A 26,437-nucleotide genomic window follows, 5' to 3' on the forward strand; every position below is an offset into this window, starting at 1 on the left:
GTGATGACAGTTTATTGGTATCTTCACTTTATATTATGTGGTATTTGGTGATGTTCACAGATACGTAAGTGCTTTATCTTTATGGCAAAATAACATTTTGTGACTCACAGTAGTTAGATTGCCCCAAGAACTAAATATATAACATATTGGATTAAAAAATTTTGAAATTATTTTATGACATTTTGTTTTACCATAATTTTAATTGTGGCCATGCAGTAAGCATTGTAGATTAGAGTGCTTCTTACCTTGACTGTGGGTAAAGCTGTAGAAGAAGACCTTCTGTGTTTTTTTTTTTTTTTTAAACTTTGTGTGTGTACACTGTGTTTTAAATTTCAAATATTTATTGAGTCTTGTTTAACTTTTACAGGTGTGTTTCAATTCAAATGAACATGATCATTTTTAACAGTGTAGTGGTATTTCAGAGTGATGTAGAAGACTGAAATTGTAGGCAGTGGAATCAGGATCCTAAAGTAAATTTTTACTGCAGATAGGAATCAGCAAGGTAATGGGGAAATCAGTATTCTTAAATGGCCCACTTTTAACCCTGACCTTACCCATTTAACAGATATTCATAGTAGTAAATATTTTCCTAACAAATACTTTAGTAATAATTCCAAAGCACGTAGAAGGGGAAAGACTCAATGATATAAGAGGTTTGATTTGATAACAGTGTATCATTTATCCAGGTAAACAGAATATTAGTCAATTTGATACTCATGAGGTCGTCATCTTTCATATTGTTTTACAGGAAGCCTATGAAAAACCATTAGAGATTGTGAAGTAAAATGGATTAATTGTGTCTTTCACGTGACAATCCACTTTGCAAAAGGATAGTGGGAAGCCATTCATCATTATTATTATTATTATTATTATTATTATCATTATTATTATTATTTTAGTCAGAGTCTTGTGTTGCCCAGGTTGGAGTACAGTGGCTCAATCTTGGCTCAGTGCAACCTCCGACCCCTGGGTTCAAGCCATTCTCCTGCCTCAGCCTCACGAGTAGCTGGGACTACAGGCATGCACTACACACCCAGCTAATTTTTGTATTTTTACTAGAGACAAGGTTTCATCATATTGGCCAGGCTGGCCTCGAACTCCTGACCTCAAGTGATCCAACGGCCTTGGCCTCCCAAAGTGCTGGGATTACAGGCGTGAGCCACGGTGCCTGCCCCATTCATTATTAAAACAACTATATTGAATGGGTGACTGAAGTTACAACTTGTTACATATTTGTTGAATACTTATAGTATGACTTTTGCAACTTCTAATAAAAATCATACTAAAGGCTTGTTTTCTTAATTGTTAATGTCTCCATTTTTATTCATATGTTTATTATAGAGAAAACTCATTAAAATGAACAAGGACTAGTTTTTAGATATCTTTACTTTTAAATGTTTTATGACTAGTAGTAGTGTACATCACTGAACAGAAGAAATATCAATTCTCCTCCGCACCATAGTACAAATAAGATATAGAAAAGAAATTGCCAATTGATAATTTATTTTATTTTATCTTATTTTTTTGAGATGGAGTGTCGCTCTCTTGCCCAGGCTGCAGTGCAGTGGCGCAATCTTGGCTCACTGCGACCTCCGCCTCCCAGGTTCAAGTGATTCTGTTGCCTCAGCCTCCCAAGTAACTGGGATTACAGGCATGCGCCACCACACTCGGCTATATATTTTTTTTTATTTAGTAGAGACAGGTCTTCACCATGTTGGTCAGGCTGGTCTCTAACTCCTGACCTCAGGTGATCCACCTGCCTCCACCTCCCAAAGTGCTGGGATTACAGGCATGAGCCACCCTGCCTGGCCACCACTTGATAATTTAATAAAGATTGTTGGAAGTAGTTTAAAATTAATAACCAAGGTTTAAAAAATTATTACTGTCTAAAATAATTTTCAGTAGGTAAATTTAAAGGTATTTGGAGAGTGCTACCTCCTTAGAGGTACCTTACCTTATAATTTATACTTCAATGAGCTTCAAAAAATAAGTATTTTAATTGTATGTTTTGTGGCTTAAGTAACACATATAATTCTTTATTATATTAGCCCAGATGAATGAATGGCTTTATTATTATTTATTGTTATAATAATAATTTTCTTGTTTAGAGCATTAATCATAAAGCAACTCTTTGTTACATGGAGGAATAAATTAATAGCAACATTCTCTACTCTTTTCCCTACCATGTTTATGTTTAGTGCATTTTCTCCCCTCAACAGTAGCTACAAAGACTCTAGAAACATTATTATGAAAAGCATCTTTTGAAGACAAGTGTTGACTGGCAGATAATGATAGTATTTTTATTAACATTTGTCTTACTGTTCCTTTTGGGTAGAAGATGCACAAGGGTTTTTTTTCCCCCGCCCTGTATTTTTCCTTTTATAATACAAAACTTTCTTGAGATAAAAACACTGTGGGATAGTTGCTGAATAACTTTGGAAGTATTTTCAGAGAGAAGTGATTGCCATCAGGTATGCTTGTTTTCTACTGCTATATTAATTTTTTTTTTTTTTTTTTGAGACGGAGTCTCGCTTTGTTGCCCATGCCTTAGTGCAGTGGCATGATCTTGGCTCACTGCAACCTCCGCCTCCTGGATTCAAGCTATTCTCCTGCCTCAGCCTCCAGAGTAGCTGGGACTACAGGCATGTGCCACCATGCCCAGCTAATTTTTTGCGTTTTTAGTAGAGATGGGGTTTCACCATGTTAGCTTTGGATGGTCTCGATCTCCTGACCTCGTGATCCACCCACCTCGGCCTCCCAAAATGTTGGGATTACAGGGATGAGCCACCATGCCCAGCCTGCTATATGAAATTTTAACAACCTTGATTAGAATATGGCGTATACAGAGTACTATATGTTTTAGATCTTAGCCAACTTACATTTTAATCATTGTTTTATAAAATTTAAAAGAAGCAAAAGAAAAATCAGACAAGATTGTAAACTTGTCAGCCAAATTCCTTACATCTTATTCTGAGATGAGTGAGGAAGTAGAATTGAGGTTTCATAGATGTCTCATTGCACATACTGCAATAAACAGAATTATATCATGAAATCAACTATCCTCATGTGCAGTATGATCAGGATGTTACTATGGTAACATTTCCATTTGTGAATTTTTGTGTAGTTAGAATTTGTAGTCATCACATCATGCTACCACTGGCTTTTGATTTTTCATCTAAATAAATCACTGTGCTACCTGCATGCTGTTAAGTGGCACCACATATAGCACTTAACTATCATCTATACACTCTAGGCTAGGAAGTCAAAAATAGGAAAAAGAAAGAAATAGGAGCATTCTGCTAAATTACATTTTAAGACTGTCCTGATGTTGCTGGTAAAATTTTAAATGTTTCTTAAGAGAAGTAAAAGCATTGCTAGTTATTCTCTGAGATGCTTTAATTTTTATAAGTATATGATGATGAAATTGGTTAGGTATGGTAACAGTAGGAGGTAAGGAGGGCTTTAATTTTTCTTCTAAATGGGTGCTAAATAACCAAGACAGAAGTAATCACCCTTCTGAGACTGAGAAGATTCATTTTAAAACAGTCCCTTTTCATTGTAACCTTATTAAATATTTGATATTTGTTGTTTTTAGAGATTTAAAAGTTGTCGTGCATATTTCACTTATCGTTATAAAGTCAGATTCTAGTATCTTAGGTTAACTTGTATTAAAATAGCCTACAATGTTCCCTTGTATCAATTACTGTATTCTAGTAAAGATTCCTACTGTTTTTGTTTTGTTTTGCTTCCTAAAGCCCCCTGCTGCTGTTGATTACACCTAGATCTGCTACTGATTGGAACTGTTAAAAGGCAAAGATAGTGTGGCTGGTTGCTGAATCATTTAATTGTAGGACTAATAAGAGATGTTCTCTCTGGGACCTAACCAAAATTGTGACACTAGAATGTTATGTATAAAGTAGCCAAGAAATATTATTTTGCACATTAATAATATTTGAAGATGTGAAATTTATTTACTTGGAATGTAATAGAGGAGTATCAGCAGACTCGTTGGATTTCTTTCTTTCTTTTTTTTTTTTTTTTTGAGATGGAGTCTCGCTCTTGTCAGCCAGGCTGTACTGCAGTGGCGCCATCTTGGCTCACTGCCACCTCTGCCTCCCAGGTTCAAGAGATTCCCCTCGGGAGACTCAGGAGTCTCAGTCTCCTGAGTAGCTGGGAGTACAGGTTCACAATGCCATACCCGGCTAATTTTTTTTTTGTATTTTAGTAGAAACGGGGTCTCACCGTGTTGCTCAGGTTGGTTTCAAACTCCTGAGCTCAGGCAATCCACCCACCTCAGCCTCCCAAAGTGCTAGCATTACAGATGTGAGCCACCGTGCCTGGCTGCTATTACTTTTTATAAAGATAAAACAAATGGATAACTATATATGTAACAGTGTTAATTCAGTAATCGAGAGACTTGATGACAAAATGGTAAGAAATTCAAAGTTAAAATTTTTCATTTGTAATTGAGGCCATGTTTGTAAGTCCAGTGCACAATATAAAATTAAGTTGTGCACAATATAAGCACCCTGTAAGTAGTTTACATATAATTTTGGAATCTTAGATAGGATTTCTATGATAGGGTTTCCATGATAGCTATGGGTTTTTTATGAGGCAGCTACAGATCAAGAATAACTATCAGTTTTTACCCTCACTGCTTTAAAATTTGAGATAATTCTTTCTGTGCTGGACTTTGTAAGAAATTATATAAGAGGGTATGGTTATGCTCATGTATATTTAATAATTTATGATATTGTTACTCTTCTTTTTGTTGATTATTATAGGTAATTGCTAATTTTTTTAAAGACATTTCAGTTTGCTATGTACAAACTGCATCAGTGGTTTTAAGTAATTTGTTTGAGGTTAATACATCTATACCTTGAGTTGGGAAAAAGCTAGTTCCTTTAAGGTATGTATTGAAATATTTCGATCAGGTAAATTACATAAAAGGAAGGGTGACAAGAAGGGTGCTGTCAGCAATGTGCATGATGGTTTGGAGAGAGAAAGAAACCAGTTTGAAGGTTTGTGCTAAGGACTAGGAAGCAAATAATGAGTGATGTAATTGGAATAGTGGCAATAGAAATAAAGTAGGATTCAGTGTTTGTGTCTCTTATTTTTGTTGGTGACCCATTGAATGATGTGTCAATGAACATTGAAAAAAACACCAAAATCTTATTAGTGGCTAGTGAATATTCATGTTTTCTTAAATAATAAGTCATTGGACTGTAAGCACCTTGAAGGCAAATGTTACTCATTTTTGTTGTCTCAGGACTTGATGCAGTATGTTGCTTATAGTCATCATTCCACCTTTGAAATGGAAAAAGAAAAGTAAATAAGAAAGGTTCTGTATTGGTTTGCTAGGATTGTCATAACACAGTACCACAAACTTAGTGGCTTAAACAACAGAGTTTATCCTCTCACAGTTTTGGAAGCTGTAAGTCTGAGATCAGGTGTCAGCAAAGGTTGATTGCTTTTGAGGTCTGTTTGGCTTGTAAGTGGCAGTCTTCTCCCTGTGTCTTCACATTGTCATCCCTCTGTACAAGTCCAAATCTCCCCATTTTATAAGGGAATAAGTTGTATTGGATTATGTTCCACCTTAATGACAATTTAACTTGATTTTTGCTGTAAAGGCCCTATCTCCAAATAAAGTCACACTCTGAGGTTACTGGGGGTTAGGGTTTCAATGTATGATTTTTTCGGTATCATAATAGTGCTTTTTTTAAAAAATAAAAAAAATTACAGCTTTTATTTATTTATTTATTATTTTAAAAAATTGATCCATAACCGCTCTGATTGAAGTTGATGTTATTTATAGGCCAAGAGCTAATGACATATACAATTAATTGTAAAATAAATATGCTCATTCTGCAGTTAATGTCAGTATAGGGACCCATAGCTATTTGTCCCTTTGTAATTAATGCCACGTGATGTAGTTTTCACCTCAGATTAGTTTACTGTATCTAAACATATTAACAGTTTGGCAGCTATTTGTTGTACTGGTTTCCATCTAGTGGCAGAAATAGGAGATAGGAGGCTACATTTGAAAAGAAAATAATATTATATTCCTTATCTTTCCTCCTCCTTTATTTCACCATGTTTGGAATAATCTAAATTATCTTCCACATCCACCATGCAGAGTTCTTAAGGTGGTTTTTTTTTTTTTTTTTTTTTTTCCCAGACAGCATCTCACTTTGTCGCCCAGGTTGTAGTGCAGTGGCACGATCTCGGCTCACTGCAGCCTCTGCCTCGCGGGTTCAAGAGATTCTCCTGTCTCAGTCTCCTGAGTAGCTGGGATAACAGGCATGTGCCACCACACCCGGCCAATTTTTGTATATTTAGTAGAGATGGGGTTTCACTATGTTGGTCAGGCTGGTCTCAAACCCCTGACCTCGTGATCTGCCCACTTTGGCCTCCCAAAGTGCTGGGATTACAAGCGTGAGCCAGTGTGCCCGGCCGAGTTCTTAAGTTTTCAGTAAACATGCATTCTTATCTAAATATTATTGATAATCAAATTATACTTGTAGTACAGTGATAGGTAGGTTTTCATGTACAATTTTGAATAGATAGTCATTTGTCCATAACAGTCGTTCTCAAAGTGTGGCCCCCAGTTCAGCGCTTCAGCATTACCTGGGGAATTTTAAGAAAAGCAGATTTTCTGGGCCAGGTGCTGTGGCCCACGTCTGTAATCCCAACACTTTGGGAGGCTGAGGCAGGTGGATCACGAAGTCAAGAGATTGAGACCATTTTGGCCAACATGGTGAAACCCTTTCTTTACTAAAAAAATACAAAAATTAGCTGGGCATGGTGGTGTGTGCCTATAGTCCTAGCTACTCGGGAGGCTGAGGCAGGAGAATCACTTGAACTCGGGAAGTGGAGGTTGCAGTGAGCCGAGATCGCGCCACTGCACTCCAGCCTGGAGACAGAGCAAGACTCTGTCTCAAAAAAAAAAAAAAAAAAAAAACAAAACAAAAAAACACACACACACAACTTTTCAGGCCCCATTTAAGCTCTATTGAGTCAGAAATTCTGAGGGTAGACTTCAGGAATCTGTTATTATAAGAACTCCAGGTGATTCTGTTGTATACCAACATTTGATAACCACGGGACTGAATATAGCCATAATACCAAATTTTATTGCTTTAAATAATTATAGAAATATAGACATATATTTTTTCTTTCTTTTTTGTTTTGTTTTGTTTTTTGAGATGGGGTCTTGCTTTGTCACCCAGGCTGGAAAGCAGTGGCGCAAGCATGACTCACTGCAGCCTCAACCTCCTGGGCTCAATCAGTCCTCCCACCTTTGCCTCCCAAGTAGCTGGGACTGCAGGTGCACACCACCACACCTGGCTAATTTTTAATTTTTATTTTTGTAGAGACAGGATCTCACCATGTTACCCAGGCTGGTCTCGAACTCCTGGCCTGAAGCAGTCTTCCCACCATGCTGGGATTTCAGGTGTGAGCCATGACTCTCAGCCTTTTCCTTTCTAATATTGTTTTGGTTGTAATACTTGATCCTAAGACTTTGATTAGGAATGCCACCCCAAATTATAATGTTTACATTGAATTTATGGGAAATCATTAATCTCTGTTGTTTGTGTCTTTCTAGAAATGTTTTATGCATGTAGAGGCAAATACAGCTAAGTCTTTCTGTATCAGTACTTCTCTCTCTCTATCCTTTCTTTTCTTCTCCTCTCCCTTCCCCTCCCCTCCATTCCTTTCCCTTCCCTTCCCTTTAGCTATGTAGTAACTGTGCCATATGTATCTACAAAAATTTATTTCACAAGTCCCCAGTTGATATAGGTTAGTTTCAGTGTTTTGCTGTGTTAAAAAATTCTATGTGTAATATTCTAGTACACATATATAAGTTCACATATGTGCAAGTATGTTCAAGAAAAACGTTCCTAATAATACCAGTTTAAGTTCTAAATGTATATGTGCATGAACATTGATATAAAAATCCTCAAAAAATAGTAACAAACCAAATGCAGCTGTATGTTAATAGGATTATACACCATCACCAAGTGGGATTTGTTCCTGGAATGCAAGGATGATTCATCTTATGGAAATTGATGAAAGTAATGTACCACAATAACAGAATGAAGGAAAAAAAACACATGATCATCTCAATAGTTGCAGAAAAAGCACTTGACAAAATTTAACAATATTTCTTAATAAAAACTCTCAATAAACTAAGAATAGATGGAAACTACTTCAACCTAATAAAATTTATATAGTAGTTTCTCATTTGTGGTTTTGCTTTCTACAATTTAAGTTACTCTTGTTTAACTGCAATATGCAAATATTATATATGATAAGATATTTTGGCTGGGTGTGGTACTTTTAATCTCAGTGCTTTTGGGGGCCAAGGTGGGAGCATCACTTGAGGCTACAAGTTTGAGACCAGCCTGGGCAACATAGCCAGACCCTGGCTCTATGAAACATTAAAACAATTTCTTTTGAGAGAGAGAGTGAGAAAGATACCACATTCACATATCTTATTCTAATATGTTTTTATAATTTTTGTATTTTGTTTTATGTTATTTGAGACAAAATCTTGCTCTGTTGCCCAGGCTGGAGTGCAGTGGTGCAATCTCAGCTCACTGCAACCTCAGCCTCCTAGGCTCAAGTGATCCTCCCTGCCTGAGCTTCCCAAGTAGCTGAGACTACAAGTGTGTGCCACTATGCCAGGCTAATGTAAAAAAAATTCTTATAGAGATGGGGTTTCACCTTGTTGCCCAGGTTTCTCTTGAACTCCTGGGCTCAAGCAGTCTGGCCACTTTGGCCTCCCAAAGTGCTGGGATTACAGGCATGAGCTACCACCCTTGGTCATAATTGATGTATTTTATTGTTAATTTTTGTTTGTAATCTCTGACCTTGCCTAATTTATAAATTAAACTTTATAATAGGTGTGTACATATAGGAAAAACCATAGTGTGTGTAGGGTTTGGTTTTATCCATGATTTCAGTCATTCACTGTGGTCCTGGAATGTGAGAGGACTACTATATGTGAAAGACTTGGAGTGAACAACATACTCAATGGTGAAATACTGAAAACTTTTTCTTTAAGACCAGGAACAATGGAAGGATATCAGTTTTTGCTACTTCTGTTCAATATAGTAATGGATGTTCTAACCATAGCAGTTAGACAAGAAAAAGAAAGAAAAGCCATCCAAATTAAAAAGGAAGTGTAAAATTATCTCTGTTCACAGATGATATGTAATCTTACATCTAAAAAACCCTAAAGATTCCCCCAAAATATGTTAAACCTAGTGAATGAATTCAGCGAAGTAGCAGAATACAATGCCAACACACAAAAAGCAATTGCATTTTCATACACTAATAATAAATAGTCTGAAAAGGACCTTACGAAAGGAATTTCATTTACAATAGCATCAAAAAAAAAATACTTAGGAATTAACCAGGGAAGTGAAAGGCTTATAAAATGAAAACCATAAAACATAATTATTGAAATAAACCATACAAATTTATTGAAATAAATTAAAGACATAAATAAGTGGAAACACATTGCATGTTCATGAATTAGAAGACTTACTATTGTTATGATGTCAGTACTACCCAAAGCAATCTACAGATTCAGTGCATCTCTGTCAAAATCCCAATGACTTTTTTTTTTTTTTTGAAGAAATAGAAAAGCATATCCTTAAATTCATATGGAAACTGAAGGGACCTCAAATAGTCAATACAATAGTCTTGAAACAGAAGAACAAAGCTTGAAGACTCACATTTTCTGATTTTAAAACTTACTACAAAGCTACAGTAATCAAAACAGTGTTGTACTAGCATAAGGAAGACATATAGACCAATGAAACAGAAGAGAGAGCCCAGAAATAAAACCTCATGTATATGGTCAAATGATTTTTTTCTTTTTTCTTTTCTTTCTCTTTCTTTCTTTTTTTTTTGAGATGGAGCCTCGCTCTGTTGCCTGGTGTGCAGTGGCACAATCTTGGCTCACTGCAGCCTCCGCCTCCTGGGTTCAAGTGATTCTCCTGCCTCAGCCTCCCCAGCAGCTGGGATTACAGGCGCCTACCATCATGCCCGGCTAATTTTTGTATTTGTAGTAGAGACGGGGTTTCACCATGTTGGCCAGGATGGTCTCGATCTCTTGACCTCGTGATCTGCCCGCCTCGGCCTCCCAAAGTGCTGGGATTACAGGTGTGAGCCACTGTGCCCAGCCAGTCAAATGATTTTTAACAAGAGTACCAGGACTCTTCAGTGGAGAAAAGATAGTCTTTTCAACAAATGCTGCTGGGAAAACGGGATATCCACATGTAAAAAATGAAGTTGAACCCGTAACTAACACAGTATACAAAAATTAACTCAAAATGGATCAAAGACATAAATGTAAGACCCAAAACCATAAAAGTCTTAGAAGAAAATAAGGAAAAAACTTTATGACAGTGATTTATTTGGCAATTATTTATTGGGTATGACATCAAAGGCACAAACAACAACAATGTAGAGGACTACATGAAAATTTTTGAACTTTGTTAATCAAAAGACACTGTCAGTAGCGTGAAAAGACAACCACAGAATGGAGAAAGTATTTGCAAATTATATGTCTGAAAAGGGTTATAGAAAGCATATATGGAGAATTCCTACAACTCAACAACAAAACAGCTTGGTTTGAAAATGGGTGACTTGGAAAAACATTTCTCCAAAGAAAATATACAAATGGCAATTGGTACACCACAGGATGCTCAGCATCACTGATATTTAGGAAAATCCAAATCATAACTATAATGAAATACCACCTTACACCCATTAGGATGGCTACTATCAACATCAAACAATAATATATTTTGGTGAGGACCTGGAAAAAATTGGAACCCTTGTGCACGGTTGGTGGGAAGGTAAAATGGTATAGTCACAGTGGGAAGCAGTATGGTGGCTCCTTATAAATATTGAAAATAGAATTTCCATATGATGCAGTGATGCCACTTCTGGGTGTATCCCCAAAATGGTTGAAAATAGGGTCGTAAAGAGATAATTTGTACACCCATGTTCATATCAGCATTATTCACAATAGCTGAAATATGGAAGTGTAAACTAAAAATGAAACTTTAAGCTTCTTAATTGTCTGAATGAACTCATCCTCTCAGCCAAGGGCATTCCACAGTTCAGGACATGATGGGGAGGGGGCGATCAGACATTCCCCATTATACTCTGTCTTTGGAATTCAGGCACAACTGACCAGCATTAACATTAAAACAGAGATCTTACGACTTTTTGTAGCAATAAGACACCAAATTCCAGCCTGACTAAAGTAAAGCATCACATGACAGATAGCAGGCCCTAGAAGAAATTGAAGTATTTTGCCCCAAAATATATTTCTTTGACATATTTAAAAATGGCCCTGCAAAACTGTCTCTTATAGGCAAAATCTACATTCTGTAGAGAATGCCTTTCCCTTTCTAGGTCTTTTCTCTGATCCTGGAGAGAATTATCTGCGTCTTTCATCATTTTAAGTCTCATAAGAAACATTTACAGTCTATTCTTTCTGAAGCCTGCTACCTGGAGGCTTCATCTGCATAATAAGAACCATGGTCTCTACAACCCCTTATCTTAACCCAGACACTCCCTTACATGGAATTTCAGGTGTTTATTTTTTATTTATTTGTATTTTTTATTTTTTGAGCACCCAGGCTGGATTGCAGTGGTGCGATCTCGGCTTATTGCAGCCTCTGCCTCTGAGGTTCACACGATTCTTGTGCCTCAGCCTCCTGAATAGCTGGAATTACAGGCATGCACCACCATGCCTGGCTCATTTTTTGTATTTTTAGTAGAGATGGGATTTCACCATGTTGGCCAGGCTGGTCTTGAACTTGTGACCTCAAGTGTTCCACCTGCCTTGGCCTTCCAGAGTACTGGGATTCTAAGTGTGATCCACCATGATCGGCCTCACTCCAGCTTTTTGAATTTTCAGTAGAGACAGGATTTTGCATTGTTGGCCGGGCTGGTCTTGAACTCCTGGCCTCAAGTGATCTGCCTGCCTTAGCCTCCCAAGATACTGGGATTACAGGCATGAGCCACCATGCCCGACTGCGTTTCTAGTCTTCAGGTAAACTCTTTTGACAAGTTGCCAACTGGAAAATCTTTGAATCCACCTGTTAGCAGTGGTGAATCTATATGGGTCTGCAACAACTTGATTCTTGCCTCCTTGGAGGAAAGAATTTTGCTGAGGGGCAGTAGTTGGTTTAAGGCAGAGGGAGAGACTGAGGCAAGTTTTAGAACAGGAGTGAGAATTTGTTAAAAAGTTTTAGAGCAGGAGTGAAAGGAAGCAGTACACTTGGAAGGGCCAGCCAGGTGACTTGCAAGATCCAAGTGCCCTGTTCATCCCTTGAGTTGGGGTTTTATACATTGTTATGGTTCTGGGGTTTGCTGAAGTTGTGCACGTGTTCACTTGAGGAGTTTTTCCCTTACCTGTTGAGCGTTCCCACTGGAAGGTCGTATAAGAGGCCATTTTGCCTCTTAGTGGGCCTGTTTGAGATCTTACTGAGAAGTGGATAACACCAGCTCCGAGTGTTTTCTATCTATTAGGAGACTGTCTTTTCCTGGCGCTGGCTGTGACCACTTATCATTTTAGAGAGACAGTTTAACAACCACCTGACCATCACCTCATGGTCACACACACAACAGGGTGTGTGTGTGTGTGTGTGTGTGCTCTCCTGCCCTGTCCATATCTGCCTAACTACCTACTCTAACATACCTATGAGCTAGAAGTCTCTACTTTGAGTTTTTGAGTTGTTCTGCCCTTCCTGACTGAACCATTGTACATCTTACATGTATTGATTGATGTGTTATGTCTTCCTAAAATGTGTAAAACTGAGCTGTAGCTTGACCACCTTGGACACATGTCATCAGGACCTCCTGAGGCTGTGTCACAGTCATGTCCTTAGCCTTGGCAAAATAAACTTCTAAGTTGAATGAGACTTGTCTCAGATACTTTTGGGTTTACAGAAGCAAACCAAGTGTTTATCAATAGCTGGGTGGATAAACAAATTGTGGTATATACATATAATGGAATATTATTCAGGCTTATAAAGGAAAGAAACCAGATATGCCACAACATATGTGAACCTTGATAACATTATGTTCAGTGAAATAAGCCAGTGACAAAAAGAAAAATTCTATATTATTCCACTTATATGTGATTATTAGAGTAGTCAAGATCATAGAGACAGAAAGAATAGTGATTGCCAGGAGTTGGGGGAGGAGGAATGGGAAGTATATTTAATGCGTGCAGAGCATAAACCAAAAATAAAATCCTGAGCCCCCCAACTGACTGAACAGACCCCCTCTTGGCCAAGGGAAACTGGCCTCAGAGGAACCAGAAGAACTGAATTCTCAACCATAATTGGAAGGGAGGCTGGACATGCCTTGTTACCTACTCCCTTAAGGAGTTTAGGTTAAAGTAAAGATCGTAAGACTGTCAAAACAGACTCTTTATGGCAATAAGATACAAATTATAATCAAGACCTGAGGCCATGCTAGGCAGTGGTTAAGCCACATCCTACAAACGGTAACATCTCTCACTAGGTTTTTATTAACCCAGTGTAATGTGGCTTACTTTCCAAGCTGACTCTGGTATAGCATCAAATGACAGATAGTGGGCCCTGAGGGAAATAAAAATATTTTACCTAAAAATTTATTTCATTGACATATTTTGAAAAGGCTGCCGTAAGTCCATCAGATTGAAATGGCACTGCAAAGCCATCTTTTTTTTAGGGGAAACTCCATTACTATAGTCAGGCCTTCCATTTCTAGGCCTTTCCCAAATCTAGGAGAGATTAACTAACAGTCTGACACTTTAAGGTCTGTAGACATTTACCCTATATTTTCTTAGAAGGCTGCTAACTCTGAGACCTCATCTGTATAACAAAACTTTGGCCATAATCTGCCTTATCTTAACTCAAAACATTTCCTTCTGTGACTTCAAGTCTTCAGACAAAGCTTAACTCTCTCAACCAGCTGCCACCTAAAGAATCCCTAAAACCATTCTGTAACTTAAAGCTCCCCTCCCCGCCTTCAAGATGCTCTTTTTGGGCTAAATCAGTGTATACCTTCCAAGTATTGATTTATGTCTTTGCCTGTAACTCCTATCTCCCTAACATGCGTAAAACCAAACCATAACCCAGCCGCTGCAGGCACACTTTCTCAGGACCTCTTGAGACTGTTCCTCAGGTCATGGTCCCTTATTTTGGCTCAGAATAAACCCTTTACAATTTTTACAAAGTTTTAGTTTTTTTGTTAACAAGAGATTTGGTTTTACATGATGAGAAGTTATGGAGATGGATGATGAAAATGGTGGAACAACATTATGAACGTATTTGGTAACATTAAATTGTACACTTAAATGGATAAGTTGGTAAATATGTGTATTTTACCACAATAAAAAAATTTTTAAGTGTACTTCTAATTTTGATGGCTATTTCCAAATCACCTTCTTTGTAGATTATACTAACATACATCTTTAACAGATAAAAGTTGTTGTAAAAGATGTGCTTTTGTGACTGTGCAGCAGCTTTATATAACCATTATATTTTTGAAAGAAACAGATCTGTATTAAGCTCAAAAAACCCACAAAACTTTGACTAGTATCTTTCAACAGTTTGTAAAGACTACTTCAGTGTTTCTTATGTTCGTTATAATATGTTTGAGAAACTTCTTGATGCATGCATTGAAAATAGGATTGAAGATTGTCTCCTAATCTGCAGTAAATCTTCATTTAGTGGTTCATTAAAAGGTAATTTTTACATATCTGAAAATACATCTTTGACATAGTTTTAGTTTACTGTCAGTGGGTACTTGTACAATCTTTAAATGTGGGGATTATTGAGATACTACTTACGTAGTTTAAAAATTTATGATTTTTTTGGTAATCGCCATAATGTTTTTAATTAAAACTCCTGTTAGGTTTTTCATTTATGCAGTATCATTGGTTTGTTTTGCGTGTTAATCATTTTAAGGTTTAAAATGAAGTAATAGTGAGAGATACAGCATTGGATTTTTTATGCATGTGTTTTTAAAAACATTCTCCCTCCTCCCCATCCCCCAACTTTTTTTATTTTATTTTATTTTATACTCTGTTAACTTAAAACTACTAAACAGATTTTTATTTTAATCTTTGGAACAAAAAATGTTCTCTTGGGCTGATACCAGTACTTTTTATGCCAAGTTACAGACCGGAGTCTATTTTTATAGGCCAAGATAGAAACCTCTGAAAACCAGAGTTTATAATGGAAACATTGACAGGCCCTTAACTATCGCAGCACACATGGCACTGCTGAAATCATAAGGTACGAGGCATAAGATTTCGCATGCAAGGGAACATTGAATTTTTCAGCAATTGTATTGTCAAATGTCTTTCAACTAGGATTTAATAAGCATCAAGCTGTGCCAGGGCCATAAAAGCACATTATGTGGGCCTGATTCCTGCCCTCTGAATGTTTGTACCAACTACACTAACATGGAGAAACACTTGAATAAACCTATTGGGAGATAGCTTTGTGAATGGATTTAGTTGGAATGAAATATATGAACTTTGTTCTCTCTATATTTAATTTCTGATACAACCCTGAAAATCGTACCTGTTTTTGCATGTAGGTCACTATCCACATGTTCTAAGCATTATTATAAAGGAGGTAAGCTAGTCATCTACATCTTCATTTTAATAATTTCACTGAAGAAAGTTTAAACTGTATTGTTACACAATCAAGGAAAATTGATATTGAGTAGTTAGCTGAATTAAAAACATCATTTTAGTTTCTCTTTGAGGGCTTCCATTTGGATAAAAAATAGAAATAGTCTTCTTCAAAAAACACATTTGATTACTCATCTTTACTTGATTAAAGAAAATTCATTAAAACAACCACCCTGGGTCTTTACACTTCTATGCTTTTAGTTATATTTTAATTTAAATGGGACTACTCCCCCTACCATTAAATTAATGATTGCCATTGGTTAACACTGAATGAATGACCCTGTAATACATTAGTTCCTTTAAAGGGAAACAGTAACTTAGATCATATCTGATGCCTACATGGGAAATAGAATGATTTGAGATACATAGTTAATTTGAATGTTCATGAGAGTTGGATTCTTACACTTTTAACACCGACATTATCTACTCTCTTTCTGCCTTTTCTTTATCTTGTTAAATGCTGGAGAGAAGTAGAGGTGTTATGCTAGATATGCTATCTCAGAAGCATTGTGAAGTGTTAGAGAAAACCAGTGTCTTGTGGGAAGATAATGAAGTGATAGTTTGTTACTACAGATTTTGCAAGTACTGCCAAAAGGAACAGGTAAAAAGAAGATGTTAATTTGAATCTGATTCAGATTTTCTTTTCTAATTTAAAATTTCCTTATCCATTGACTTATGTACATATACATTTAATAAGATTTAGGTAGCACACATGCTTGCCAACCTGAGAAGTATCTTTTTATGTATCTGATTGGTTTACCATTAATGAAGATAATATGGACATATTTTGCATAGTTTAGGATTTTTGGATCTGTCATTAAATTTCTCCCCATAATATGTTAGAAACAATGCTTTTACATCCTGAAAGATGGAAAATTCCTAAATGAAAGTGATGTTATTCTGTATAACTGTACTAATTCTGGAATAGGGGCCCTCATTTCCATAAAAATGGGTGATTCTTTTGCTTTCTTGATCTATTTCTTTGGGGAGGAAAGACAATACTCTAACTCTTCCATCTGCTTCTCCTTGTCATTGCTATAGAAAACATCATGACAGGTTTCAGAAAATACAGTGCAGGACTTGGTTATATAGGTTAGAGAGAGAGAATCACATACTTCACAAGGGTTATTTGAAGGTTCAATATGAAATCTATCTATCTATCTATCTATCTATCTATCTATCTATCTATCTATCTATCTACCTATCTATCTATCTATCTGTCTATCTGTCTACCTATCTATCTATCTAAATGATAGGTGTGTCTGTGTATGTATGTGGAGAATGAAGGAGAAAGAGAAACAGACACTGACTTCCTAGGGCTACAGATTTGTCTGATTAGTAAATCATTTCAGAAGCAAAAGTAGAATAACATAATACTAAAAGAACCCCAAATCCAGAAGGATTGTTAGAGCTAACTAAAGATTGTCTTTTGTAATTCACATTCGTAGCTGAACAGGCTGGTAAGTGCTAAAGACCTTTTGACAGTTCACAAAATCTATTATATACTGACTCTATTAATAAATTTATCCAGTCCAATCTTATGACCAGCAGTTTCTGACTAAAATAGGTTTTAGGAAGGCAGTGTTTTTAATCAGAGACTTAGAGTTTGCTTTGTCTTTTTTCTTCATAAAGCAGTTTGTTTGAGTTGGTGCCAAGATTTTCTTTCCCCAGCTCATTCACATATTCATCTTCTCCTTCCATCCCCCCATATTAGGATTTGATATGCCATACACTAGTGTAGGAGCTCATGAACTTCAGTAGTTGGCAGTTCCTCAAGGAAACAAACTAAGATTTTTAAATGTGATTAATGAAATTGATATGTTTTAATTGAGTAACCAGCTTGGGTATTTTTATTTTCTTTATATATTGGCATTAAACGGTCAAATAAAGTAGGACTCTATCTTAAATAGTTTATCTTTTAATTGTATGGGGAAATAGATTTAGGGATTATTGGATTGTAGAAAAGGAATTTACTCCCAAATAAGAAAGTTATATCTGAGAATATTTAATAGTTTAGGTAACTAATTGGAAGTGTGTGTGTGTGTGTGTGTGTGTGTGTGTCTGTGTCTGTGTCTGTGTGTGACAGGATCTCATTGTGTTGCTCAGGCTGGAGTGCAGTGGTGTGATCAAATTTTTTTTTTTTAATTTTATTATACTTTAAGTTTTAGGGTACATGTGCACAACGTGCAGGTTTGTTACATATGTATACATGTGCCATTTTGGTGTGCTGCACCCATTAACTCGTCATTTAGTATTAGGTATATCTCCTAATGCTATTCCTCCCCACTCCTCCCACCCCATAATAGTCCCCGGTGTGTGATGTTCCCCTTCCTGTGTCCATGAGTTCTCATTGTTCAATTCCCACCTATGAGTGAGAACATGCGGTGTTTGGTTTTTTGTCCTTGCGATAGTTTGCTGAGAATGATGGTTTCCAGCTTCATCCGTGTCCCTACAAAGGACATGAACTCATCCTTTTTTATGGCTGCATAGTATTCCATGGTATATATGTGCCACATTTTCTTAATCCAGTCTATCATTGTTGGACATTTGGGTTGGTTCCAAGACTTTGCTACTGTGAATAGTGCCACAATAAACATACGTGTGCATGTGTCTTTATAGCAGCATGATTTATAATCCTTTGGGTATACACCCAGTAATGGGATGGCTGGGTCAAATGGTATTTCTAGTTCTAGATCCCTGAGGAATCGCCACACTGACTTCCACAATGGTTGAACTAGTTTACAGTCCCACCAACAGTGTAAAAGTGTTCCTATTTCTCCACATCCTCTCCAGCACCTGTTGTTTCCTGACTTTTTAATGATCGCCATTCTAACTGGTGTGAGATGGTATCTCACTGTGGTTTTGATTTGCATTTCTCTGATGGCCAGTGATGATGAGCATTTTTTCATGTGTTTTTTGGCTGCATAAATGTCTTCTTTTGAGAAGTGTCTGTTCATATCTTTTGCCCACTTTTTGATGGGGTTGTTTGTTTTTTTCTTGTAAATTTGTTTGAGTTCATTGTAGATTCTGGATATTAGCCCTTTGTCAGATGAGTAGGTTGCAAAAACGTTCTCCCATTCTGTAAGTTCCCTGTTCACTCTGATGGTAGTTTCTTTTGGTGTGCAGAAGCTCTTTAGTTTAATTAGATCCCATTTGTCAATTTTGGCTTTTGTTGCCATTGCTTTTGGTGTTTTAGACATGAAGTCCTTGCCCATGCCTATGTCCTGAATGGTATTGCCTAGGTTTTCTTCTAGGGTTTTTATGGTTTTAGGTCTAACATGTAAGTCTTTAATCCATCTTGAATTAATTTTTGTATGAGGTGTAAGGAAGGGATCCAGTTTCAGCTTTCTCCATATGGCTAGCCAGTTTTCCCAGCACCATTTATTAAATAGGGAATCCTTTCCCCATTGCTTGTTTTTGCCAGGTTTGTCAAAGATCAGATAGTTGTAGATATGTGGCATTATTTCTGAGGGCTCTGTTTTGTTCCCTTGGTCTATATCTCTGTTTTGGTAGCAGTACCATGCTGTTTTGGTTACTGTAGCCTTGTAGTATAGTTTGAAGTCAGGTAGCGTGATGCCTCCAGCTTTGTTCTTTTGGCTTAGGATTGACTTGGCAATGCGGGCTCTTTTTTGGTTCCATATGAACTTTGAAGTATTTTTTTCCAATTCTGTGAAGAAAGTCATTGGTAGCTTGATGGGGATGGCATTGAATCTATAAATTACCTTGGGCAGTATGGCCATTTTCATGATATTGATTCTTCCTACACATGAGCATGGAATATTCTTCCATTTGTTTGTATCCTCTTTTATTTCATTGAGCAGTGGTTTGTACTTCTCCTTGAAGAGGTCCTTCACATTCCTTGTAAGTTGGAGTCCTAGGTATTTTATTCTCTTTGAAGCAATTGTGAATGGGAGTTCACTCATGATTTGGCTCTCTGTTTGTCTGTTATTGGTGTATAAGAATGCTTGTGCTTTTTGCAGATTGATTTTGTATTCTGAGACTTTGCTGAAGTTGCTTATCAGCTTAAGGAGATTTTGGGCTGAGATGTTGGGGTTTTCTAGATATACAATCATGTCATCTGCAAACAGGGACAATTTGACTTCCTCTTTTCCTAATTGAATGCCCTTTATTTCCTTCTCCTGCCTAATTGCCCTGGCCAGAACTTCCGACACTATGTTGAATAGGAGTGGTGAGAGAGAGCATCCCTGTCTTGTGCCAGTTTTCAAAGGGAATGCTTCCAGTTTTTGTCCATTCAGTATGATATCGGCTGTGGGTTTGTCATAGATAGCTCTTATTATTTTGAGATACGTCCCATCAATATGTAATTTATTGAGAGTTTTTAGCATGAAGGTTGTTGAATTTTGTCAAAGGCCTTTTCTGCATCTATTGAGATAATCATATGGTTTTTGTCTTCGGTTCTGTTTATATTCTGGATTACATTTATTAATTTTCGTGTGTTGAACTAGCCTTGCATCCCAGGGATGAAACCCACTGGATCATGTTTGTCCACTTAATTTTCAAGAAAATATAACTATTCAAGTAAAAGCTTTGGCTAATGTGTGGCATTTTATGTCTAATTCAGTAATATGTAGGAATGCCTTGTGGAGTGAGAGAATAAAGAGTCTGTGAGAGAAAGGGTTAAGTCTTTCCGTATTTACTCCTTTAAAAATATTGTATTTCCTTTCTTGTCACTTAAATCTAAATTATGGTCACTCCCTCTAAACAGAGAGAAATGAGCTCTAATTACCCTCTTTTTGCTGATGAATTTAGTTGTAACCACCCCCCAGCCCCCATCGATATTTTCAATCTAGGTGTAGCTTTGTATACTTTGTATACTTGTTGCTGTTGAATTATGCATTTTAGGTTGGATCAGTTTTTTCCCTTTTTTTTTTTTTTTTTTTTTTTTGATACGAAGTCTTGCTCTGTCACCCAGACTGGAATGCAGTGGCATGATCTTGGCCCACCTGGCTTCTGGGATCAAGTGATTCTCCTTCCTTAGCCTTCCAAGTAGCTGGGACTACAGGCATGTGCCACCATGTCTGGCTAATTTTTGTATTTTTAGTAGAGATGGGATTTCACTATGTTGGCCAGACTGGTCTCGAACTCCTGACCTCAGGTGATTCACCTGCCTCGGCCTCCCAAAATGCTGAGATTACAGTTGTGAGGCACAGTGCTCATATGTTTTTACCTATTTTAAAAATAAAACCAGATTCATTAAAAATAAAAATGCATAGTTAACCCGTTATCTGAGACATCTTGATTTATGACATGTCATTGTGGCATCCTGATGTGCTGCGTCCAATTTTATCTCACCTTTTTCCCACAAATATTAATAATGCCATGGCACACGCCTTGAATCCCAGCTACCCGAGAGGCTGAGGCAGGAGAATTGCTTGAGGCCGGGAGACGGAAGTTGCAGTGAGCCGAGATCATGCCACTGCACTCCAGCCTGGCCGACAGAGCGAGACTCTGTCTCAAAAATAATAATAATAATAATAATGCCTTCTTTGTACCAGCACAGTGTTAGGCATTTTCCTTGTCCTCATGAATTCAGGGGTGGCAGTAAACCTTTAAAATACACATATATGTATATATGTAAACACCCCTGCTTCCATCATACCCCTTTCCCCCCCACCCTTTCTCTTACATGTATAATTGTGATAAGTACAATGATGGAAAGATAGGGCCACCCAGAAGTCAAGTAAGGAAGAGAACTAATCTAGCGGTGGTGGGCAGTGTCCAACAAGACCTCACATAAGGAAGTGAAATTTATGTTTTGTTCCCCAGGCAAATTGGGACAGAGATGTTGCAAGCTGAAGAAGAAACTTTTGTAAAGGCTCTGAGGCTGGAGTGAACTTCTGTGTTGCAGAGTTTACAGATAGTGTGGTTGGAGCCCAGAGAGCTCAGGGACAGTAGTGACTGAGCCAGGTTGGTGGCTGAGGGCCACACAGGGGCTTGTAGATTCTCTTAGAAATTTCAGCCTGTGAGTAGTCACTCATCAAAGGGGTTTCAATAGGGAGAGTGATATGATTAGATTTACTGTTTTAAAAATCAATCTAACTGCAGTGATCTTTATTGAGGAGATTAAGGCGAGCAAGAGAGGGATTCTGGGAGTTCTTGTCCGGAGGCTTCAAGACTAATCCAGATGATGCTAGCTTAAATTAGGGAAGTCAGAGAAGGACAGAAGAGACATAAGTGGAAATGTCTAGCATGTCTTAGAGTTCAAGACTAAAAGACATATAGACTGATGAAGTGAACAATTTTTTTTTTGTAATGTTTTGAGCTAGCATTTTCTTGCTTGAAATTTAATGTATTTTCAAATATTTGTTTCTACTTGTTTTGTTATCATAATGGACTGAGTAACTACCTGGCTTTTCCACAAAATATTGTAGTGCTTAGTTCTGTCTTTTTCTGGCTTTGGGTGCTTACTAGAGTATGTATTAAGAGGGTCATGCGTAAATGAGTCCCTTTTATCTGCCTTTCCCAATAGATCTGCCCAAGTAGAGAATAGGGGGGTGAAAGAGGGGTAGAACAAAAAGTATGATGTAATTTTGTATAAGGAGTTGTCTTACTCCATTTGTGCTGCTGTGACTAAATACCAGAGACTGGATAATTTACAAAGAACAGAGATTTATTTTTCACAATTCTGGAGGCTAGGAAGTGCAAGATCAAGATGAGAGCAGGTTCAGTGTCTGGTGAGGGCTGGTCTCTGCTTCCAAGATGGTACCTTGTTACTGCATTCTCCTAAGGGATTAATGTTGTATCCTCACATGGTGAGGACGGAACCTAGGATTAATTTTGTATCCTCACATGATGAGGAGGAAACCTAGGATTAATATATCCTCACATGGTAAGGAGGGAACCTAGCTAGTTCCCTCCAGCCCTTTTAATAAGCATTAACCTTATGCATTAGGGTGAAGTCCTGATGGCGAAATCACCTCCTGAAGGCCCTACCTCTTAATACTGCTGCATTGGGGGCTGGGTACAGTGGCTCATGCCTGTAGTCTCAGCACTTTGGGAGGCTGAGGTGGGCGGATAGCTTGAGCTCTGTACCTGGAGGCTGCAGTGAGCCATGATCATGCCACTGCACTCTGGCCTGGGCGACAGAGTGAGACCTTGTCTCAGCCACCCCTCCCAGCACCCCCTAAAAAACCTAATACTGTTGCATTGGGGATTAAATTTCAACAGGAATTTGGGAGGGGATACAACGTTCAAACCTATAGCAGGGGCCTGAACATAACAATGAATATATGAAAAAGAAAACAGAATATAAGGTTTGGGTATACAAATATAAAATCAAATTAAATTTAGTATTGCATATTATTATATGATTGTCTCATTTTGCTTATGTGCTTATTTTGTGCAGATGTTTTTATTTCTCCAAAAATATGAGAAACATCTTGAAGATTGTCAGCTGGCTAGATGCCCATTTATGTTACTTGGTTTACCTTCTTTTACTAACTTGTTTGGTTTCTTTTTTTACTCATCTTGTTTCAGGTTTCTCTGGTGGTTGCTTTTTATCTTATTTTGTACTTTCTCATATACCATAGTCTAATACAATTTTGAGGACTTGCCTTTGTTCTTAACCTTTCTGAGGAAGGGCTCTTTTCCGAAGAAGGGGCTGAGTGGATGGGCAAGTAGTCAATGCTTTTCATCAGTTGAAAGATTTGTGATCTTTCTAAAGAATAGATCATATCATGTCACACCCTTGCTCAAAAGCTCCCAATGGCTTTCCATGCCACTGTGTATGAAAGTCCTTTCATGGCCTGAAAGGATGGAAGTGACCCAGCCTCTCTTCTGTTTCCCCTTCTTTTTCTCCCAGTATCTCCAGACCTCCAAGCTATTTCCCACTTTATGGTCTTCTGCATTTGCTGTTCGCAGCATGCTCTTCCTTCAGGTTATCATGTGGCTTGTTCCCTCACTTTATTCAAATATCACCACTTCAGAGGTGCTTCCTAAGACTACACTTTCTCAGATAAGCTCCCAGCAGCCAAATAAGCTTTCAGTCATATCCCATCTTTCTCTATCCCCTAGGCCTCTTTACGTTTTCTTCATAACATGTGTTGTTGCTACTTGATATGTGAACTCTTTATCCTTGTCTTACTGTCTTTTCCTAGAACGTATATTTTCTGGGGACAGTAGGTTATTTATTCACCACTAAATGCTTATCTTCTACACTAGCTTTTGGCACATGGGGAGGATTCAATAAGTACTAAGTTGAACGTATATTATATATGTGCAGCCCTGGATTTCCTCAATTTCTGCTTACTACCTTCTTTCCTTCCTCTACAGACATGTTGAGAAAACAGCATGGAATATCTAATTATAATGTATAAGGTTGTGAACAAATATTATGGATCACTCAAAAGTTCCATCATTTTCAACTGCAGGTGCCATCCTGTCTTTGATTTTATTCTAACCTTACTGTGTAAATATATTCACTAGAGGAGTGACTGTGTGCTGGTGATGGTGATAACAATTATAGCTAATATTTATTGAATGCCTACTATGTATATGTCAGATATTCTGAATACTTCAGGGATATTAATATAATCTTCACAAAACCTGTGAATTGAGTATTCACCATTTTACATGTGAGCAAACTGAGACACAGTTTAGCTAATTTGTCTAATGTCAGATAGTGAGGACAGTTCCTCAATTTCAGCCTAGATAATGTTGACTGAATCACCAGTGTCAATAGTAGTAGATTCTGGGCCAAGCATTGTGGCTCATGTTGGGAGGATTGTTTGAGGCCAGGAGTTTGAGATCAGCCTGGGCAAAATAGGGAGACCTGGTCTCTATATAAAATAAAAAGAAATTAACCGAGCATGGTGACACTCATCTGTAGTCCCAGCTACTTGGGAGACTAAGGCTGGAGGATTACTTGAGTCTAGGAGTTGGAGAGTGCAGTGAGCTATGAATGCGCTGCTGCACTCCAGTGTATGCAACAGAGAGATTCCCTGTCTCTTAAAAAAAAAAAAAATAAATGAATAAATTGATTCTGGAAGTTTTCTTTTATAGAAATAAGCATGGTGATGGAAAGAATTAATGGTTGCTGGTATATTCTAGGGTTTTTCTCTTCTCAAGGTTATTCCTCCCCTTTTATTCTCTTGGAAGAAAGAAACCTCCTGTTTTGTTTACTTTCCCCATTACAAGCAGAAATATGACTCAATTTCTGAATTTATTCAATTTAACATTCTAAAACTGAATGAAAAGAAGTTAGGAAGCATTTCAGAGAGAATGGAGCATTTGAGATTAACTTTACAAAGTGATTAGTAGAATCTGTTCCGATGGATATATTTTCACTCATTCAGCAATATTTATTATTACATGCCAGGTCATGAGAATAGATCGGTTTAAAAAAGAAGTGTTTTAGGAAGAGGAATTGGTTGGGAGAGGATTTCTTGACCAAGACTTGTTATCCAAGAAAACAGAGAGGTAGGAAAACACTAGACACTTTTTAGAAACTAAAAAGACATGGAAGGGAGGATTGGGAACACAGGTGTGGGTAGATCATGAAAGACATTTTGAGAACCTACAGGGACATTTATGCTTCAGTAAGTATTATGGAACCATAGACATTACCATATTTCATCACCAATATGGATTTTTTTCTGAACAGTAGTAAGCTTTATAAAGTAATGTAATAAGAAACAATGGATTTTGAGCCAAAAGAATGGAATTGTATTCATAATTTTGCTTCGCAATTGTAGGAACTGGAGCAAGTCATTTTAACATTTTTATAATTAAATATTTTTAAAAGATACATCCTTGGCCGGGTGTGGTGGCTCACGCCTGTAATTCCAGCACTTTGGGAGGCCGAGGCAGGTAGATCACCTAACGTCAGGAGTTCAAGATCAGGCTGGGCAACATGGAGAAACCCCATCTCTACTAAAAATAAAAGAAATTAGCTGGGTATGGTGGCGGGTGCCTGTAATCCCAGCTACTTGGGAGGCTGAGGCAGGAGAATTGCTTGAACCTTGGAGGTGGAGGTTGCAGTGAGCCGAGATCGCGTCATTGCACTCCAGCCTGGGCAACAAGAGTGAAACTCTGTCTCAAAAAAAAAAAAATCCTCATGTCCTATTTTTAAAAGTGTACACTTAGGTATACAGTTGGAGAATTCTTCCTCATGCTTTGTTGGTTTCTTGTGTGTCCAGAAATTTTAACGCATAGCAAAATTACATTTGTATATTTTTATAAAATAATGGGGTCATACAGGTAGCATTGTTGATTTCAGTATGCTGTGTACTTTTTTTTTTTTTTTACATCAGAGCATTTTAAATTCCTATCTCTTATTCTATTTCTGGATTACCTTTATGTATGTATGTATTTATTTGTTTATTGAGATGGAGTTTGTCTTGTCACTCAGGCTGGAGTGCAATGGAGCAATCTCGGCTCACTGCAACCTCTGCCTCCCAGGCTCCAGCGATTCTCCTGCCTCAGCCTCCCGAGTAGCTGGGATTACAGGCTCCTGTCACTACATCTGGCTAATTTTTTTTTGTATTTTTAGTAGAGATGGGGCTTCACCATGTTGACCAGGCTGGTCTTGAACTCCTTACTTCAGGTGATCTCCCAGGCTTGGCCTCCCAAGGATTTGTGCACATGTAAACTTCTGTCCATGTATGTTACATAGGACAAGGATTACAGCTGTGAGCCACTGTGCCTTGCCTGATTACCGTAATTTATAAACCCAAGGATTATAGAACATTTAGATTG

General features: G+C 37.6%; 1 protein-coding gene across 11 annotated transcripts in view; it reads left to right on the forward strand.

Moving 5' to 3' along the window:
- The window catches only part of TBC1D5 (TBC1 domain family member 5), a 592,946-nt gene that overhangs the window by 190,543 nt on the left and 375,966 nt on the right, over nucleotides 1-26,437 (forward strand). The gene's annotated exons all lie outside the window — the stretch shown is intronic.

Source organism: Pongo abelii, chromosome 2 (assembly GCF_028885655.2).
Source record: "Pongo abelii isolate AG06213 chromosome 2, NHGRI_mPonAbe1-v2.0_pri, whole genome shotgun sequence".
Classification (NCBI taxonomy): domain Eukaryota; kingdom Metazoa; phylum Chordata; class Mammalia; order Primates; family Hominidae; genus Pongo; species Pongo abelii.